Raw genomic sequence first — 20,409 nt, forward strand, 5'->3', positions numbered from 1 at the left:
GCGGCAGCCGTGGGAACACCCAGCTCTGCTTGTGAGCTTGAATGGCTCACTTCTCCTCTTCTGGTCTGTTTCCCCATCTGTGCAAGGCCCCCTTGGTACACGTGGCAAAATGGTTGTGAGGTTCAAGGAGCAAATGCGTAGAAAATGCCCCTAGTGTACTTGGCCCATCACAGAAGCTCAGGAAACGGGATTTTCTGTTTTTCTTCCCGTTTCCTCCATTAGCCCAGGCCTGGGTACAGAGTAGCCACCCTGAAAAGGCTGGGGGAATGGAATGGGGTTGGCTGAGCTGAAGGTGAGAGCTGGGAGAGGAGCGTCTCACTGAGTCCCTCTCCGCTCTGGGAGTCCTGGCCAGGGCTGGTGCTGCCTGTGGAGTGAGGCTGCCCCCACCACCCTGCAGGCTGTTGGAAACTCCAGGGCATCCCATGTCCCTGTCTCTCCTGGGGGATGGGGGTAGAAAGCCCACGTATACCTGCCTGGCTGCATTCTGGTCAGACACCCATCATCAAGATGGCTCTGTGTACCCTGTAAAGCCCTGCCACCTCCCATCTGGCCAGGGACATGGGCCATACTGTCCTTGCAGCCCCCTGCCACTGGCTATTGCACAAATAGCCTCTTTATGTTGATGGGCAGGAGGGCCAGCTGGACCTAGGAGCTTTGGAAGGCTGAGGGAGGGAACAGAATGTTAGATAAATAAACCCTGTCCATCCCCTGCTATGCCCCCTTCAACCTGGGTGGGCAGGTGGCAGGAAAGTGCCCACAGGAAGCTGTGTCCAACCCACTTGAAAGGGGCATTGGCTGTGGGGAACAAGGACTTCTGCAGGCTCGGCTGTCCTGCTGGATCGGCGAGCTGGAGGGAAGCAGATTCAAACAGCCCCAGTCCGGCCCAGCTCACAGAGCACACGCCTGGGAGGCCCGTGTCCAGGGAGAGAGGATGACTCTGTTTTCAGGCCTGGCACAGTATTTTCTGCAGGGTGGGGAGGAAGGTGGCAGGGAAGGGTATCCTGGTGCAGGAGTGTGTGGGGGTAGACTGGGTCCCCCATTAATTTCTTGGGCTTGTGCTTTCTATGTTCTCTGAAACCTCAAGGCCCCCACGTGCCCACTGTCTCACCCCCGAGGAAGGCCTACAGAGCCCTTTGGAGCCTCGGCGCCGAGGCCTGCTTTGCTGTTATGTTGTGTCCGAGGTGGGTCTTGGTTCCCCTGTGTGGTTATCACTACCCTCCATGTTCCTAGTCCCTGGGTAGTTACCCCTCCATGGGGAGCTTAAGGCAGAGCTGAATTTAGAACCTGGGTCTTCAGCCACTGAGACCAGGCTTCCTCTGTTGCATCTTCGTGGGAGGCGTGTGTTCATGCAAGCGTTTCTAGATCATCTCGATGTGAGGCCCGGGACTGCAGGAGTAGCTCAGTCCCCGCTCTCGGGGCCCTGGTGGTCTAAGGCGGAGGATAGCACGGCATGGGCCTGGCTTGCTTCCATAGAAGGCAGCAGATCATTATAGGCTCTAGCAAGCCCTGGCTCCTCCCCGACCTGCCGTGTGGCTTGGGAATTATTTAAACTCCCAAAACCTCAATGTCCTTGCCCGTAAAACAGGGCTTATAACAGCTGCTGATAATGGGAAGGCAGAAAAAGGACAACTGATTGTAATAGGTGCAGGGCCTTGCACAGCAACAAGCCAGCCTGCTCAGGTGGTCAGAAAGGCTCCCTGAGGAGGTAGCATTCAGGCTGAGACTAAAGCAAGAGCTCACTACTCAAGGAGAGTGGCAGAGGAGGGCATCCAGGCCAAAGGGAGTCCCTGAGATTGTGTCTCAGGGATTGAAAGAAATTTCATTTTCCGTGACAATAAGGGATTTTTGGCTAGGGCTAGGCCAAGAAGAGATAGGCCTGAGGTGGTCATTAACAATTGCTACACTTCAGCACCAGGTAAATGGGCAGAACCTAGGGGTCTCTGGGCTTTCTCCTGGCTCTGATATTCTGAGGTCCTAGCAGAACCTGTTGGCTATCGCAATAGTCCAAGCATGCAACAGTCAGGATCTAGAGTGGGGCTGGATGTCTGTGGGAATGGGAGATATTCATAGACATAGTTTGAGATGAAAGGGACAAGCATCCAGAGACCTTGTGACTCCTTCCCCTTCACAGGCTCTATAAGTTGGATCTTGAGGGTGATTAGAGTTCGGGCACGCCTGTAACTTTGGGTCACTTTGAATCCCTCAGTTCATGAGCTACATGTGTATCTGGCTCCACCCCATGGCCATATCGGATACTACAGCTCCCTGCCTCTGGCAGATGCTGCACTAAAGCCGTGCTGGACCCTTGACCATGGTTTATCTTGTTTGAGCATCCTTACAATCCTGGGAGGCCCACGCTCCTTTCTGCAGATGAGGGACCTTAGGCTGAGACTGGTTGACTTGCCCCTCAGCTAGGAAGTGTCAGAGGCTGGATTCATGCCCTTGCCCTTCAGCTCCAAGTCCACACCCCAAACGTGGGTGAGCTGAGGATGAAGTGAGAAGCACCTGAGCCTTGGCTGGGGCAACTAGCTCCAAACTTCAGGATGGGAGCCTTCATCAGACAGAAGGGCAGAATAACTGCATCAGGACGCTGTGGTTGCCATGGTCACCACGGGGGCTGAAGGTAGAGTTGAGGGCATGTGCCATATTTGGGATCTTTTAAGGGGAACCCAGGTTTCCTGCTGGGCCACATCCCTGAAAAGGTACCAGGTGTGCTGAGACTGCCAAGTCAGGTCCAGGCCTCCCAGGGCAGCCTGTCGAGACCCTTCCCCAGCCTTAGGAGCTCCAAGGAGGGGCTTCCTGCCCCAGGAGGATTCAGGCCTCTGAGGAGGGGTGCTGCCTGGCTGGTACAGGCTCCTTTGATGGAACAGACACAGGGAAGCTGGTTCTAGAAGCACTCAGAAAAACAGGCTTCCCACTCCCAAACCACAGACTAAGCCCTTAGCCCCCCACACCCTCTATCATGAATGGCCCATTTGGCACATGGGGAGTCATGAGTCCAGAGGGCACGCAGATGGCTACGTGCAAAACCCCACCCAGGACACGCGGCCCGGAGCCTGGCTCAGTGGTCAGAGCCAGGGGGAGAGTTTCCCCCAGACAGCTTTACTGAGGTATAATTTACGTGTTATAATATGTACTTGTTTTAAGTGTACAATTAATTCATTGATTAGTAATACTTTTACAGTTGTGCAACCATCACCACAATCCAATTTTAGAACATTTCCATCTCCCTTAAAAGATCCCAGAGGGAGGTTTTGGGGTTATTTTCTTTCCTTTTTTTTTTTTTAATTTTGAGACAGGGTTTCTCTCCATCGCCCAGGCTGGAGTGCAGTGGCACAATCGCGGTTCACTGCAGCCTTGACGTCCCAGGCCACCTCAGCCCCCAAGTAGCTAGGACTGCAGGCACATACCGCCATGGCAGGATAATTTTTTTATTTTAATTTTTTGTAGATACGGGGTCTGGCTCTGTTGCCCCTGCTAGTCGCAAATTCTTGGCTTCAAGCCATCCTCCTGCCTCAGCCTCCCAACATGCCAGGATTAGAAGTGCGAGCCACCATGCCCGGCCACCAGAGGGACATTTTATATTCTTGCCAAACTCCAGGTTTTGGAGACCTGTTGGTATCCCTTCCTTCTGCTTCTGTGTGAGAGGAGGAAATGCATGTTCCCAGGGACTGAGTCTCTGCCCCACTTGCTGCTGCTGTGATTTCTGGGCCCTCTGGTAGTTCCAGCTGCTGTGCTGCCCTTGCACAGATTGCTCAGTAGCCCAGGGACGAGGCCCGCCTGGCCTTTCCGGTGCAGCTCTGAGGTGGACTAACCACTGAGTTGGCACCCAGGGTGAAAAGGGAGGGTGTTCATCTCGGTGGGCACGTTCTGCCTATTGATTCCAGTGGCCCAGCTGGGTGTTCACGTTGAACTTCATCCCCAGCCCCAGATAGTTAGGTGCCCCAGGTCAATGGGAAGCCCACCTCAAATGCAATGCTTACTTCCCCCCAAACTTCTTAGAAGGCCAGTAGGTGCAGGCAACAGGCCAAGAGGCTGCACTACAATGATGCCCAGCTTTCTACCCAGGGAAATGCCAGGTATTCTGGTAGCTCAGCTGTTTAGCAGAAAGTGCATGAATTGCTGATTGTCAGCTTGGCTTTTTATAATCATTTTTCCCTCTTGGGATGCTCCTGGGAAGGAAGGTGGCAGAGCTGTTAAGGGAGGTGGCCTTGGACTCACAGGTGTAACTTCAGATCCTGGCTCTGCCCCTCACCAGCTATGTGCCAGGGGGGACAACCTTTTTTTTTTTTTTGAGACGGAGTCTCGCTCTGTCGCCCAGGCTGGAGTGCAGTGGCCGATCTCAGCTCACTGCAAGCTCCGCCTCCCGGGTTTACGCCATTCTCCTGCCTCAGCTTCCCAAGTAGCTGGGACTACAGGCACCCGCCACCTCGCCCGGCTAGTTTTTTGTATTTTTTAGTAGAGACGGGGTTTCACCGTGTTAGCCAGGATGGTCTCGATCTCCTGATCTCGTGATCCGCCCGTCTCGGCCTCCCAAAGTGCTGGGATTACAGGCTTGAGCCACGGCGCCCGGCCTGGGACAACCTTTTTTTATTACTATCTTTAGAGATAAGGTCTCTCTCTGTCTCCCAGTCCTGGAGTGCAGTGGCCACCATTACAGCTCCCTGTGGCTTCAAACTGCTATCCTCCTGCTCAGCCTACCGAGTAGCTAGGACTACTGGCACATGCCACCATCCCCACTATTTTTTTTTTTTTTTTTTTTTTTTGAGACGGAGTCTGGCTCTGTTGCCAGGCTGGAGTGCGTGGCGGATCTCAGCTCACTGCAAGCTCCGCCTCCCGGGTTTACGCCATTCTCCTGCCTCCGCCTCCCAAGTAGCTGGGACTACAGGCGCCCGCCTCATCGCCGGCTAGTTTTTTTTTTTTTGTATTCTTTAGTAGAGACGGGGTTTCACCGTGTTAGCCAGGGTGGTCTCGATCTCTGACCTTGTGATCCGCCCGTCTCGGCCTCCCAAAGTGCTGGGATTACAGGCTTGAGCCACCGCGCCCGGCCAACCCCACTATTTTTTAAATTTTTTGTAGATGTAGAGTCTTGCTATGTTGTTGAGGTTGGTCTTAAACTCCTAGGCTCAAGCCATCCTCCTGTCACGGCCTCCCAGACAATCTTTTAACCCCACCTAAACTTATCACTTACTCACCACACCTGGGCCTGCCATCCCCACCTCTCACCCCAGTACTGGGATGTCTCACTTGTGGCATATACCACAGAGGTAATTAAACCCTTAGCATCTGGCTTCCCTGAGAGGCTGCACACACCTTGAGGGCCGAGACATTACCGCCAGGCATCTACTATATCCCTTATGGTAGCTGAAGGCTGGACACAGTAAATGCAATAAATGGAGAGGATGACTCTGGGCCTTATATTCCCCCCAGGAGTAAAATAGGGACCATAGAAGTGGCAGCATAGGGTTACTGTGAGGTCTGGAAAGCTAATAAGAGTAATCAATTACTGTATCTCACCATGTGATGACATTCTTCTAAGTGACTACTTTTTTTAGTTATTTTTATTTTTTTGAGATGGGGGTCTCACTCTGTCACCCAGGTTGGAGTGCAGTGGTGCGATCTCGGCTCACTGCAACCTTCACCTCCCAGGCTCAAGCGATTCTCCTGCCTCAGCCTCCCGACTACAGGTGTATACCACCATGCCCAGCTAATTTTTTGTATTTTTGGCAAAGGCAGGGTTTTGCTATGTTGCCCAGGCTGGTCTCAAACTCCTGAGCTTGGGTGATCCACCCACCTCGGCCTCCTCCCAAAGTGCTGGGATTACAGGTGTGAGCTACTGTGCCCAGACTACCTTTTTTTTTTTTTTTTTTTTTTTTGAGACAGGTCTTACTCTGTCACCCAGGCTGGAGTGCAGTGGCGTGATCTCAGCTCACTGCAACCTCCGCCTCCCGGGTTCAAGTGACTCTCCTGCCTCAGCCTCCCAAGAGGCTGGGATTACAGGTGCCCACCCCCATGCCCGTATTTTTAGTAGAGACAAGGTTTCGCCATGTTGGCCACACTGGTCTTGAACTCCTGACTCCATGATCTGCCCACCTCGGCTTCCCAAAGTGCTGGGATTATAGGCATGAGCCACCAAGCCCGGCCAACCTACATGTTTTAATTCTCTGGTTTTTTCATCCATCCTATGAAGTGGGTACAGTTATTTCTTTCCAGTTTGCAGGTTAAGTCACTGAAGCACAGGGAGGTCATGTGACTTGCAATGCCAATAACTGGCAAATATGGGCTAGAACCTCTTACCTATCCTAGCCCTCAGTGAAGCTTGGCAAGGGCTTAGCATGCTGCCCAGCACGCAGTCTTCATGAATGTACCAGTTGTTACTATCGTTGTTGTCGAAGCAGCTGTGCCAGAGGCTGGTTCATCAGTGCCCGCAAAACATCACTCAGCTTGCAGCTACATGGATTTGCAGTTTCTGGAGTCATCGGAGCAGCCTCTCCTTCCATCCTTGCTGTGTCCCAGTGAGAGGCAAGGTGGGAGGGTTTGCCCCTAGTCCCAGCCTCTGGACCTCAGTTCCCCAGACATCATCCAGCTCAGCCTTTGCAGGTTGTGCAGTCCAGAGAAGGGAAATGGTTTGCCTGAGGTCAGAGAAAATGGATTAGCACCAGGTTTTTTGGCTCCAAGTCCAGTGCTCTTTCTGGTTCTCAGAACTTTCCCATCTGATTTCAAGGGCAACCCCAGGCTTGGTGCATTCGGAGCATCCCTGGTGCGGGGCATGGGAGGGTGCCTGGAGGCCTGAGTTGAGCCCTTGAACAGATTCCAGTAGGAGTCTGGCTGATGGACAGGGAGAAGGGGCTGGCTCCTCTGAATGGCTCAGAAGCAGGAGCTTGACTGTGGCCAGGTCTGATTTAATTTGGCAGAGGCAGGCTGCAGATTAGACCAGGCTATGCCTGCAAGCCAGGGAATTCAAGGTTAATTACCGGGGGCACCTCTTCCTGGCTCCCACCCCAAGCAGGAGAGGGCACCCATGAGCCTGTCACCTGGTCTGAGACACCTGGAGAATTGCAGTGCTGCCTCAGGAGCCAGAGGATGGGGGACATGCTTTATCCCCATGCTGGCCCCCTCATGTGCTGGGCACTGGGCTAGGTCCTGGCAGCCACAAGGATCTTAATAGGCAGGAGCAGGGGACAATTTGTGCTGCCCGAGACAGGAAATAATTCAAGGAAAGGCAGGCATCTTGGTTTGGAATTCCCCAGAAGCAGATCTGAGGCTGAGGATTGCCGCTCAAGCAGTTTGGAGGTGACACCAGAAGGCATCAGTAAGGTGACACAGGGCAGGGAAGACAAGGTTGCCAAGTGCGGTGTCATCAAGCTTCATCTCGCAGGGACCGGCACCTGGCTGCAGGCTGTTCCCCAGGGACAGGGGTGCTGGGACATTCATGCACCCCTTTCCCCTCCCTCCAGGCCATCCCCAGACAATAGCCGGAGGGAGCTTTCCAAAAAGCCTGTGCTTCCCACTGTGCTTAGGATGACTGCCCAGGGCTTCCTGGTGCCCTTTGCCTGGGGAGGCCTGGGCTCCAACCTCCCACTGAGGGAGCCACTGAGGGAGCCACTGGTTGGTGCTGCAGGAACCAGAGGAAAGAGCCTGGCAGCCACAGGGAAGCTCAGGAAGTCCCCACCACCCCACACCCCAGCCTGGGGGCTCTGGCTGAGGCTCTTTGTCACTAGCTGAGTTTCTGTAATAAGAGTGTGGAGACAGGACTATGATTCACTCAAGGCCTGAGGTCGGCGCCGGCAAAGGTTATCAGGAAGGCCTGCATGGAGGAGGTTCAGTTCATGTGTCCCTTGTCCCAGAACAGCCAGACTGACCCAGGGTACCAGGGACAGTTATTGAGCTTGAGGAGGCCAGGCAGGTCCCATGCAGGTGCTCAAGGCAGGAGCACAGGAGGACACTGGAGAGGGAGAGAGACTGTGGGGGCTGTGGGTGTGCAGGGAAGGCTGCCGTGGATGTGGGCCTCCAAGTGGGCTTGGGTGCTGAGGGAGGGTTTGGAGGCAAAAGGAAAGGGAGAGAACCTGGGCCAGGTGGCCTTGAGAGCAGGCTTGGAGATTTCCCAGCAGAGGAGGGCAGGAGGGTGGGAAGGTAGAGAGAGAGACGAAAGCTCATGATGGTTAGGAGTCAGCTGGCACTGGGGTCAAATCTCAGCTCTGCCACTGGGCTAGTGACTTAACTGACTATGCCTCAGTTTCCCCTTCTGGGACATAATAGTAATGACAGCATCTTCCTCTTGGTGGGTGGCTATGAGGATTAACTGAAATAATGTACATGAAGTTCAGTGAGCAGCTGGGCCGAGTGGTTCACGCCTGTAATCCCAGCACTTTGGGAGGTTGAGGCAGGAGAATTGCTTGAGGCCAGGAGTTCAAGATGAGCTTAGGCAACATAGCAAGACACTGTCTCTAAAAAAATGTTTTTTAACTTAAAAAAATTGAAATATCGCCTGATGCGGTGGCTCACACCTGTAGTCCCAGCACTTTGGGAGTCTGAGGCAAGCAGATCACGAGGTCAGGAGTTTGAGACCAGCCTGCCCAACACAATGAAACCCCTGTCTCTACTAAAAATACAAAAATTAGCTGGGCGTGGTGGTGGGTGTCCGTAATCCCAGCTACTCAGGAGGCTGAGGCAGGAGAATCACTTGAACCCGGGAGGCAGAGGTTGCAGTGAGCCAAGGTCGCGCCACTGCACTCCAGCCTGGGTGACAGAGCTAGACTCCATCTCAAAAAAAAAAAAAGAAATATACAGTGCCATGGCTAGCACATAGTAAGCATCCAGGGAATATCGCTTCCTAAGCATGAGACTCTGTTCTTAGAGTTTAGCCCTGCCAGGGAGAGGGGTGAAGGAGGCCATAGACCGTGTAGTCCAACTGCCAAAGGGGAGAGACACACATGAGGCAATAGTGCAGGACATTAGCAAGAGCATGCAGGCTCCACTGTGATGCCAGGGTGGTTTCCATGACAACCCGAGATGATGTCAGAGAGGACGGAGTACACGAGGCCACAGGCTGCTGCCAAGTCCATCCTCATAAATAGGCAGGAAACCTACTGTCTGCACTTGCTGACCCATCTGTGACAATCAGGGATGACCTTCTGGAAGAAGTGGCACTTCCACTGAGCTCTACTCAGGGGGAAAGGAGGGGAGAGCAGAGATGCAGGGTCTGCCTGTCCTGTCAGGGAGGGATTGAGAACAGGTGGAGGATGCAGTGTCTGACCAGCTTCTCGAGACCATCCGGCAGCCCTGAGCTTGGTTGCTGGTTGTCAGTGAATTTGTGCATTCATTCAAGGAACAAGATTATAACCAGGCTTGTGCTGGGTGGGCCTGGCAAGACACACACAGTTCATGCTTTCAGGGAGCCTACTGTTGAGGGGAAGAAATAGACAGACAAAGCGATGGCAAAGACATAGTGGGAATGATGGAAGCCACACAGGAAATAACTGAGTGCTGTGCTAGAACAAGGTTTGTGGGGGGTGCCAGAAAGTGCTTTAGGCTGGGAGCTGGGGCCCAGGACAGCATTGGTCCGGCATCACTGTCCCCAGAACTTAAAAAATCTCTGCCGAGAGGAGGCTGTAAAACTGGCCCTGGTGAAGCCAGGCCATCCTCAGGCTGCAGTCCAGGCACTGACCCACTGGGCAGCCATACCAGCGGCAGAACCACTAGGAGGCAGCCCAGGAAGCTTGATAGCTGCAGGTGCTTTAGAGGGAATGGATGCTCTATTACCGTCGGAAACCAGGGTGCATCTCTTGAGCATGTGGTCATGGACACTGTGACACTGTGACCCACTGTGCGGGTCACTAGCCAGGTTTCTTCCTGTTGGACATTATCATGCCAGACCTGAAGTTGTGACCTCCCTAAGGAGTAGTCTAGAACTCAGTGGTGTCATTTGGGTCTTTCTTTCTTTTTTTTTTTTTCTGAGACGGTCTTGCTCTGTCACCCAGGCTGGAATGCAGTGGCACGATCTTGGCTCCCTGCAACCTCCAACTCCCAGATTCAAGCAATTTTCCTGCCTCAACCTCCTGAGCAGCTGGGATTACAGGTGCACACCACCACACCCAGCTAATTTTTGTATTTTTAGTAGACAGGGTTTCACCATGTTGGCCAGGCTGGTCGTTTGGGTATTTCTGACCCTGAGTCTTTGCCTTTGTTTTACCTTTCTCTTCACCACCTACTCCTCATTTAGCTTTTCTGTCTGGATTTTATGTGTCCTTCTTGGCCACAAGGTGGTAAATGAACAGTGTGGTGGTTAGGATTTGAGCACTAGACTGAGCCAGGTTGGCCTCCAATCCCATCTCTATCCCTCACAAACTGTGTTGCTTTGGGCAAGTCACATGCTGTCTCTGATCCTCCATTTCTCGTCTGTAAAATGGGGATAATAAGGGACTCTACCACATAGGCATGTAGTGAGGATACAATGAGCTGACGTGTGTCAAGGGTTTAGTTTGGCACCTGGCATAATGTAAATGCTTGACCAATGTAGTGGTCTTCTCAATAATAGTATTAATAATAATAGCAGCACTCCCACTCCCACCTTTGGGAAAGAAGAGCCCACTCAGAGTGGGGAAAGGTGCTCAGTGGTGACTCCCACCAAGGCCTGGCCCATGCCCCCCCTTCCCTCTCCCTGGTTGCCACTGTACTTTGGGGATCATGGGCATAAGCCTGCTCCGGGACCTTGGGGGGCTTCTTGGTGCAGAAGCTCAGGGGAGGTTGCTTGGTGGAGGATGGAGGTGGCGGCCCAGGGCTGGCCTGCTGGGACCTGTAATGGGCAAGCTGGTGGGCAGCAGGCAGGGCCTTTACTGTAGTTGCAGTGAGCTGGCCCAGGAGCATTCAGGGTTGACAGGAAGGCAGCTGGAGAAGGCTGGGAGCATGGAGGTATTACCTAGGGTTCCTGGATGGCCCCCCTGCTGCAAGCAGGACACAGGCCTGTCCGAGCCTGGAGCTGGAGGCCTCTTTGCAGAAGCCCAAGTAGGGAAACTAAGGCACAGAGAGGGCTGCCATACCCAGGTCATGCAGCCTGCTCAGACAGCCAGGCCTGGAACCCATGGCTCGAGCCCCACAGGCTGGGCTGGCCCGGGTTTGGCATCTTGCAGGACTCCTTCCTACACCCCGTCCTTTACATGTATGCTCTGGCAGACCCTGGGCACACAGGCCCTTGGCCAGGAGCCCCTTTGTCCTGCATTTTGAGTGCCTGCTGTGAGGGGCATGCAGCCATTGCCCTCTGTGGAACAGCCTCATTAAGTCAGCCTCTTGGTCCAGCAGCCAGAGGGATCCAGGCTTGGCTGTCACTCCTGTCACCTCTGGGGAGACCCATCAGCCTGGCAGCAGCAAGGGATTCTGGGGGAATGTGAAAGTGATAACAGTCATTCAGATGGGGCTGGAAGTCCCCAGCTCTGTCACCCCCAGTGCTGCCAGCCACCAGCCACCAGTGTGGTCTCAGCAAAGTGGCTTTACCCTGCAGAGCCTGGGTTTCTTCATCTCTGTACAGACACCCCAAGGCTTGGCCCACCCCACTGAGGCCAGCCAGGCCCGTGTCCCTGCTTCTTCCATGCTGCTCCTCCTCCAGTGGCCTCCACCCCTACCTTCCTGGCTCTTTCTCTCAGTGCCCTCCTTTGGCCAAGCCTATTCTGTCCTAGGTGTTTCCATCATTTCCCCTGCAAGTGACAGCTCTTCCAGAATCCCTCCCTCTCCTCCCCTCTCCCCTCTCCAGGGTGAACCAGCGCTGGCCGCAGGGCCGTGTGACTGGCAGGTGGAGCTGGAGCAGGTGGAGGATCTGTGCATGCGCTCCCTGTGAGCCTGACTGTGCATGGGGGGCTTTATGTGTATTAACTTGTTTATCCCCCAGCAATCCAATTAGGTGGATCCTTTCAGTCTCTGTGCTTTATAAACGAAGACAGAGACCCTAAATAATCTGTCTGGCAGAGCTGGGATTTGAACCTAGACAGCTACACACACACACACACACACACACACACACACATGCACCATGGGAGCCAAGCAAACCTTCTGGCCATACCATGTCAGAGTCTGGACTGTACAGTCCAATAAAGTAGCCAGTAGCCATGTTGGCTCTTTAAATCTAAGTTTTAATTAAACAAAATGGAAAATTCAGTGTTTGAGTCATACTGGCCACAATTCAGTGTTTGAGTGCTCAGCGCCACTATGGCCAGTGGCCACCATACTGGACAGGGCAGACAGAGACTATTTCCATTACCCTGGAGAATTCTACTGGACAGCTCCTTTGAGGGCACCACTAGGTGTTGGGGACAGAATTGGAACATTCCGTGCCATTGGGGGTCAAAATCAGAGTGGGCTTTCTGGAGGAGGTGCCCCCTCCTTAGGCCTTGAAAGTTGTGAAACACTAGACAGGGCAGGAGGGGGCCTGTGCTGGTCGCAGCACAGACAACCCAAGTCTGCAACCTTGCCTCCCACTGCAAGCTGTGTGACACCAGGCAAGTGACTCAAGCTGACTGAGGTGCATCTGTAAAATGGGGCTAACGCAGCTGCCTCTGTTGGGCTGGGCACATCTGGGTGCTTGGTGCTTGTGGGTTTGTCACATGGTGTCCAAGAAAGTCTGGGAGGTTCAGGTTCCTTCACTGTAAGAGGCGATCACCCAGGCCTCCCAGGGCCATGCAGGTGGGCTAGGTGTGTGGGAGGAGTGTGGGGCCCTCTGAGTCCTCTTTCCCACAGAGGCCAAGGCAGGAACAACCACAGCCTGGCCTTGGGTGGGCCTTTGGCCTCCGTGGGAAAGAAAGAGCTCCTCGGCCCAAGCTCCCAGTCTCAGGTTGAAACTAGGTGAGGGCTGGGGAGTGAGGGGCCATCAGCTGGGGAGTGAGGGGCCATCAGCTGGGGAGTGAGGGGCCATCAGCCAAGGAGTGACCCAAGAAGTCTGTGCTCTGCAGTGGGGCCCTGGTATCTGCCTGTGTGTCTCACACACACGCGCGACACAGAGACCAGGCACACATCTGCAGACGGGGCTGATGTAGCTTGAGGGGCAAAGCAGTCCTCTGGCTCCCCCGAAACAAGTCCTCACCCCACCGCCTGAACAGGGAAAACAAGAGGGAGCTAGAAATGTGATCCTCAGGCACAGAGCTGGTGCCGCCGCCTTCAGGGAAAATCTCTTTAGGAATACTGTCGCTGGGTTGTTCTCAGCAACTTCCTTCTAAAATCTGAGCCAGCTCCCTTTGGGGCTCAGTCCAGCCCCAGCTGCCTGTCCTGCTCCCCAAAGACATACAGCCTTCTTACCCTCCGCACCCAGCATGCACACACACACACACACTGCCCCTGCACCATTGCTCACACCATCCCTTCCACCCCAAATCTCCTTCCTGCCTCTGTTCTTTCTAAATATTCTTCATCTTTCAAGGGCTAGCTCTAGTGCCCCATCTTCCACATAGCTCTCCCTGGCCACCCCCAGACTACTCTGATCTCTCTGTCCTAGAAATTTCTACACAATATTTCCTTTGACCAAGCTTTGGGGCACCTGATCACAAGGGAACGTGTATGTTGTCTTTTTGTGGGTGTTTGCCATCTCTTTCCAGCTAGATGGTGAGCCCTTTGAGGGCGGGACAATGTGTCTTCTGCCACTGTCTTGCTTCATACACAAGACTAAGTCTACAACAGCCCTTCAGTCAAGATATGAATGGATGGTGGATGAATGATGGATGGATGGATGGTGGATGGATGGTGAATGGATGATGGGTGGATGGTAGATGGATGATGGATGAGTGGTGGATGGATGGCTGGATGATAGGTGGATGGATGATGGATGGATAGATGGATGGATGATGGTGGATGGATAGATGGATGGATGGATGGTGGATGGATGGTGGATAGATGATGGATGGCTGGATGATAGATGACTGGATGATGGATGGATGGATGGATGATGGTAGATGGATAGATGGATGAGTGGATGGTGGGTGGATGGATGGTGGATAGATGATGGATGGCTGGATGACAGATGACTGGATGGTGGATGGATGGATGGATGATAGATGGATAGATGGTAAATGGATGGTGGATGGATAGATGGTAGATAGATGATGGATGGATGAAGGATGGATTGATGGATGGATGATGGATGGCTGGATGATGGATGGATGGTGGGTGGATGATGGATGGATGGATGATGGATGACTGGATGATGGATGGATGGTGGGTGGATGATGGATGGATGGATGATGGATGGATGGATGGATGGTGGATAGATGGATGATGGATGGATGGATGGATAGATGATGGATGGATGGTGATGGATGGATGGTGGATGGGTGATGGCTGGCTGGATGGTGGATGGATAGATGGATAGATGATAAATGGATGATGGATGGATGGATGGATGGATGGATGGATGATAGATGGATGGTGGATGGATGATGGATGGATGATGGATGACTGGATGGTGGATGGATAGCTGGATAGATGGTAAATGGATGATGGATGGATGGATGGTGGATGAATGATGGATGGACTTGGAGAGAGGCAAGTAAGGTCTTTAAATATAGGATATCCTCTTTGACCTTCTCCTCATGGACTTCGTTGTTGAACCCCATCACCCCATTTTGTCACTCCCCCTCCCATGGTTCTCTAGGTCTGGCATGTGGCCCCCGGAAGTCCAGGGAACCCCTATAGCCAAGAGCAGTCTGGCATGTACACGGAGAGCAGGATCTCAGGTGGCCTGTGGAGGAGCTCCCAGCACTCCATGGCAGTGGGCTGAACTGGCAATCCCCTGCCCCATTTTGCCCTCTAGGAAATCAGCTGTGTGTTTCTGCCGTCCTCCCCACTTCCCCTAGCCCTGCCTCCTCCCACTCCCATAGACTGCTCCTCAGTGTCACCATCTAGGTGGGACTCCTTGGAATGCACATGATGGGAACCCAGGCCTGTCTATCGTCATGGTCCTGCGTCAGTGCCCTGAGTGACAGAGCCAGGGTCTCACACAGGCCATACTGAGAAGGTGGGCAGTCAGCACCTCCTGTATTCCAGCCACCATCCACACTCCTAGTCTAGACCCTGTGAACCCAGGCTGTTAGGGTACAGGTCCTTTCCATGGGCCAGATGCCATTTAAGAGCTTTGCACATTATCCCATGTAATCCCCATGACAACTCTGTAAGATAGCAACTATTTTAACCCACTTTTACAACCGAAGGTACAGAGAAGTGAAGTCACTTGTTTATATCGGAAAGCACTAGGTGGCTGAACCAGGGTTCTAACCCACCCGCCCTTTTAACTCCCTGCTCTGAGGCCTGGACATGATAAAACTTGTCCTGTGGCTGAAGACACACTTAGGGCCTTTGCCCAGAATAGTGGAACAAGTCAGAGGAGACAGACAGACAGTGCTTTGTTCTTTTGTGTGGACAGAGCAGCAGCAGAGACCCTCTGGGATGTTCAGGAGACAAGCAAAATGCCTGGGGGGTTCTGGGGTCTGTGATGGCCATAGCATCTGACTTCTCTGGGACACAGCCTGGGGAGCTCCAAGACCCCTTCTCTCCGCAGGAATTCAGCTTTTTCACCCAGGGCAGGAATTCCGGCCCCTCTGGACAAGCCACACGGTCACAATGGGGTCCATTCTCAGAACCCTGGAAAACACAGGCCCTGCGGAGAAAGGACGGATTCTTGTTAAACACAAGGGCCCTCAGTGCCACGATTTAGATCAGGGAGCAAATGGGGGCAGAGAATGGCCTGCAGGCCCCTCTGTCTGTCTTGCCTGGAGGTCGCTGCCTCTGGAGACCATTCCGTGCAAAGGCTCTCAAAAGCCAGAACAAAAACTCAGCTAGGGGCTAAGGGGGGTGGAAAAGAAAACCCAACTCTCCAGACCTCAGTGATCCAAAGCCCCTTCTCCCAGCCCCTTCGCTCAGACCTTCCTCACTTGATTTCTGGAAGAACATGCTCCATCTCACTGTGGTGGTTTCACAGATAATTCGAATTCTCACATAGCCCTGTGAGGACACTGGGAGTAGCCTCCCACTGGGACTGGGGAATTTGAGGCCCAGAGAATATGTCAGTGTTTTTAAAACTTTCCTGCCACAGTAGGAAATTTCACACTGCAACTCGATACACAGACAGACATCTGATGCAGGTGCCACAAAACAGCTTTGCCAGGAGTCACTCGCTGATCATTTCTAGTCTGTTCTCTTTAAAATGCTAATTGGGACCACTAAATTGATTCTGGAACTCACTAATGGGTCGCTGCCTGTCATTTGAAAAGCACAAGTTTGAAGTGGCTTGTCCAGGGCCACCAGCCCCTGAGGAGGCAGAGCTGGGGCCAGAACCTGGGTCTGTGGACATTCAGGACTGGACTTTGACAGCCCCTCTTCTGCCCCCAACCCCCAGCTGTCAACCTCTCCTCTTAACAAAAATTTTCCTCCAGCCAGGATCTGACCAAATCACTCCCCAATTCTGCGAACTTCTAGATTTCACAGCCAGACATCAAAGCCCTGCCCAGCCTGGACTTTCCCGGCGTGTCCACCCACTACCCCTACTGCCCAGTCCGCAACTGTTTGGAGCTGCTTGTTCCTGCTTCTGGAGCTTTCCCCCTCCATCCCTCTATGGATCCAAACCCCCTTGTCCTTTAAGGTCTCCTCCTCCAGGAAGCTACCTGGGATGTTCTGTAGCCCCCAGGACCTCTCTTTTCTCTGCGCTGAGTGTAACCCCTCCTGTAATTCTCAGCCTGGATTGTCTGAGAATGTTGGCTTTCTCGTTGGACTTATGTCACATATATCTCCTCTGCCTGCCTGCACAGGCCTTAATGAGATTGCCTACAGTGAGAGCTTAAAAAGTGCTTTTAGGTTGATAACAGCAGTCAAAATCATTATGTACCTCAAGGGCCCCACTCCCCTGGCCAAGGTTGCATCTTCTCCAGCCCTCATATTCTAGATAGTGCCCATGTCCCCAGTGACTGCTGGACTCTGAAGGTCACCCCCAAGTCAGCTGTCTGGCAGCCCAGCCGGCCTCTTAAGCAGTTCCCAGTGGCTGTAGGTCCGGCAGACAGGCATCCTGGGCCCAGCAGCTAATGTCAGCCAGCAGACAGAAGGGTGAGAACATCAGGCTGGAAGTTCGTGCATGTGTCCTTCTCTGCCAAGGCACTTGCCAATGGGAGGAAGAGTGGTGAGGAGTGTGGCGGGCAGTGGAGGGTACGACCCTGCAGCATTCGTCAGAACTCCACCTGGCAGGCACTCGGCACCCTTCCACGGAGCCGGCCCAGCCAGGCCCAGCTCCCTTTCCTCTCTCTCCCGTGCCTCAGTGGCTCTTCCTGGCTTCATCTCTCACTCTGAGAACCCTGAACAACAGGATGGCAATCTCCATTCCCCAGCAAGGGCCTGCTGCCCGCCACTGGTGTGGCCTCTCCTTGTGGCCCAATCCCTAGTGGGCCTCAGCGTGGCCCCTTGGGAGCTTTGTGGGTCAGGACTGTCCGTTTAGCTTCAAGAGCCTGGGCCAGCCACTGACCTCAGATCTCAGTCTCCTCATCCATGAAATGGGTGAGCTCCTCCTCTGCCAACTTCAGAACACCAGAAACTAAATCCTGGGAGTTTTCAAGGGGAAGGCAGAGTGTGGGAAGCCATGTGTCAAAACAGGGCGACAACACATGTGAAATTGCTCAGTGCCTTTCCTGCGCCCTCCAGCCTCTCCCTGTGCAGTCTCCAACACCAGCCACTTCACTAGAGCATCCAGGGAGGGAGCACGGCGTGTCTGGCCAAGATAAATGAAAGGAAAAAAGAAAAACCCTTTAGGGTCTACGTTAGCATGAAAATGCAAGCCCTTTACATCTCTTGGTTTTGGGGGCTCTGAGAGTTGGCCACTCCTTGGGAGGTTAAACGTGTCCTAATAGATGGGTCCAGAGGCGTGTTTCTATTCCTGTGGGGCGGGGATGAACCCGCTTCTGGTGCTCAGCACTACACAGAGACCAGTGGTTGTCCCGGCATTTGGGAAAGCCCAAAACTCTGAAATTGGGGCTGGAATCACCCCCTCCTGGCACTGTCTGCCAGCAACGTGGAGAGGTCCTTAAGGAGAATCTCCTTTTGTTTCAGGGGACTCCGTAGGACCCACGTTTAAATAGGCCTTTGCCACCTGCATAGCAACTGAGGTGGGGTCAGATGGGCCCAGGTATGAAAGAATAATGACAAAGACAATTTATAGCAGTTTCTGTGCCGGCCACTGTGTGAAGCCCTTTCTACATACTGTACATTTCATCTTCCCCAAACCCCGAGGGTTTGTGCTATTATTGTCCTCATTCTACAGATAGAGAAGTAGAGGCTCAAGAGGCCAAGAAAGTAGATCAAGGGCACCCCCCTGCCTCCACAGGAAGCAGCAGGGATTTGAACTGGAAGCCTCTGTCTCCAGAACCCCCCTCATCCAGACACAGATTGCATCATCCTACGGAGAGGGGCCAAGAGATGAACCGTATCACCTGCAGATGGGGCGGGGTGGGAGTGGAAGCTGCAGGAGCCCTTGTTTAGATGGGAAGGGATGGAGTGCTGGGTGAAGGAACTCCACCCCTCTTTCCCAGCCAGGCCAGACCTGTAGACCACAGGAGATCACCCATCCCAGTTTCTCCAGTTTGAGCCCTGAAAGTCCCATGTCCCTGTTCTCCTGGGACTGTGGGTCACTGTACCTGGGGTCTGAGTCACCCCTGGACCAGCTGCAGAGAATGAATGGCTGAGTGGTCTGATGGGAGCTGTTTCAGGACACAGCTTGGGAGGCCTTTTCAATCACATTAGCCTCTGGCAACGCTAGAGGGAGATGCTAGACCCGCCCTTCCTCCCCTCCCCTTCTTCCTGTGGCTCCCTGGCCGATAGTGATTCAGCAGCAAGTCGGAAGCAGGCTAGACTGTGACCTACCAGGAGTGGAGTCACTGGCAGGGTGGGGGCTGTCAGCACCAGCTCAGGGCAAGAATTGGAGCAAGGAGGGGATATGGACTGGAGAAGGGGACTGATGGGAGGTGGAGGGGTTCTTGAGTTGTTAGGGAACTGAGCCCCAGCAGAGGGCCCTTCTGTCCCTCTGCTGAGAATCAGCAGCCAGGGCCTGGCACAAAGGAGGCCCTCAACGCATGTGAGTTTAGTTTCTTTCCCACTCTTTTTTTTTCTTCTTCTTCTTTTTGGGACAGAGTCTCACTCTGTCACTCAGGCTGGAGTGCAGTGGTGCCACCACAGCCCACTGCAGCCTTGACCTCCTGGGCTTCAAGCAATCCTCCCACCTCAGCCTCCCTTGTAGCTGGGAGCACAAGTGCTTGCTACCATGCCTAGCTAATTTATTTTTGGTAGAGATGGGGGGTCTCACTATGTTGCCTAGGCTGGTCTCAAACTCCCTGTCTCATGGGAACGGCCTGGGTAGCCTGAAGTTGCTCAGAGCTGGAGAAGGTAGCCATCCCTGTGAGGCAGCCACCCCTGCCTGGGCTACTGGCAGCCAAGGGGATGGTCAGTGGGCCATTGGTCCTGGGCTTCTCCTGCCAGGACCAGCAGGAAAATTGTGGGACAGCAGAGGGCAGCTCCTCAGTGCCCTCCACTCCCTGCCCTTCCCCAGCAGCCCTCAGTGAAAAGGTCTGAACAGCTAATTTCCTTCTTGGGACTGGAAAGTCTTCTGGGTAGGATGCAGCTACCATCTAATACTCTTCTCCTCCTCTCTGGAATTCTCTGCACAGTTGAGCTTTTTGGGGGCACAGCTAGGACTCAGTCTCTGCCCACTCTCCCTTCTGCAAGGGGGGTAAGCATGCCTTTGTTAAGGCCTTCCCTGGACTGACTGGTGGGAGCCAGGGGAGGGGGCAAATGGAAGCTCTCCCACCTTTCTGTAGTTCCTTTCCAAGGCAACAGTTTCCCAGACTCTCCTCCACCCCATCCACGCTGCAGTTTGTATTCCTTCCAGTGGGCTTATAAACCACAGCTCTTCCCCAGATGGGCAACCTTGGGCAATGGCTGAACCTGTTTCCTAATCTATAAAATGGATTAAGATGATAGGACCTTCCTCTTAGCGTGGATGAGAGGATTGAAGGAGACATGGAATATGAAGAGGGTTCTCAAACAAGATGGGGAAAGAAAGGGAGACAGTCAGAAATGCAGATTCCCGGACCTCGCCCCCAGCATTCTGATTAAAGTGGGTTCTGAGTCTAAATTTTGGGAAAGGTTGATGCCTAGGAGAGGGGGAGCTCCGCACTCCTGGCTGTGCAAGCAAATCACCTTGAAGATTAATAAACACTCTAATCTTGGAGGCCACCCCTAGACCTCCTGGATCGGAATCTTGGGGAGCCTCCATGAGGATGACTCTGTTCCTTTCCCTGGGAGCCTGCTGCCTCTTCCTCCAAGAGAACCCCTTTCCACTGCACCCCCCCAACCTCCCCACCCCCGCCTTTCCAGTGGCAGACTGGAGGGCTAGTTTGCTTC

The 20,409-nt window shown here is 53.6% G+C and overlaps 1 protein-coding gene across 2 annotated transcripts in view; it reads left to right on the forward strand.

Annotated features, from left to right (window-relative positions):
• Positions 1 to 20,409, forward strand: part of SH3PXD2A (SH3 and PX domains 2A) — a 261,353-nt gene that overhangs the window by 142,107 nt on the left and 98,837 nt on the right. The gene's annotated exons all lie outside the window — the stretch shown is intronic.

This window comes from Trachypithecus francoisi, unplaced genomic scaffold (assembly GCF_009764315.1).
Source record: "Trachypithecus francoisi isolate TF-2019V2 unplaced genomic scaffold, Tfra_2.0 Contig01579, whole genome shotgun sequence".
NCBI lineage: Eukaryota > Metazoa > Chordata > Mammalia > Primates > Cercopithecidae > Trachypithecus > Trachypithecus francoisi.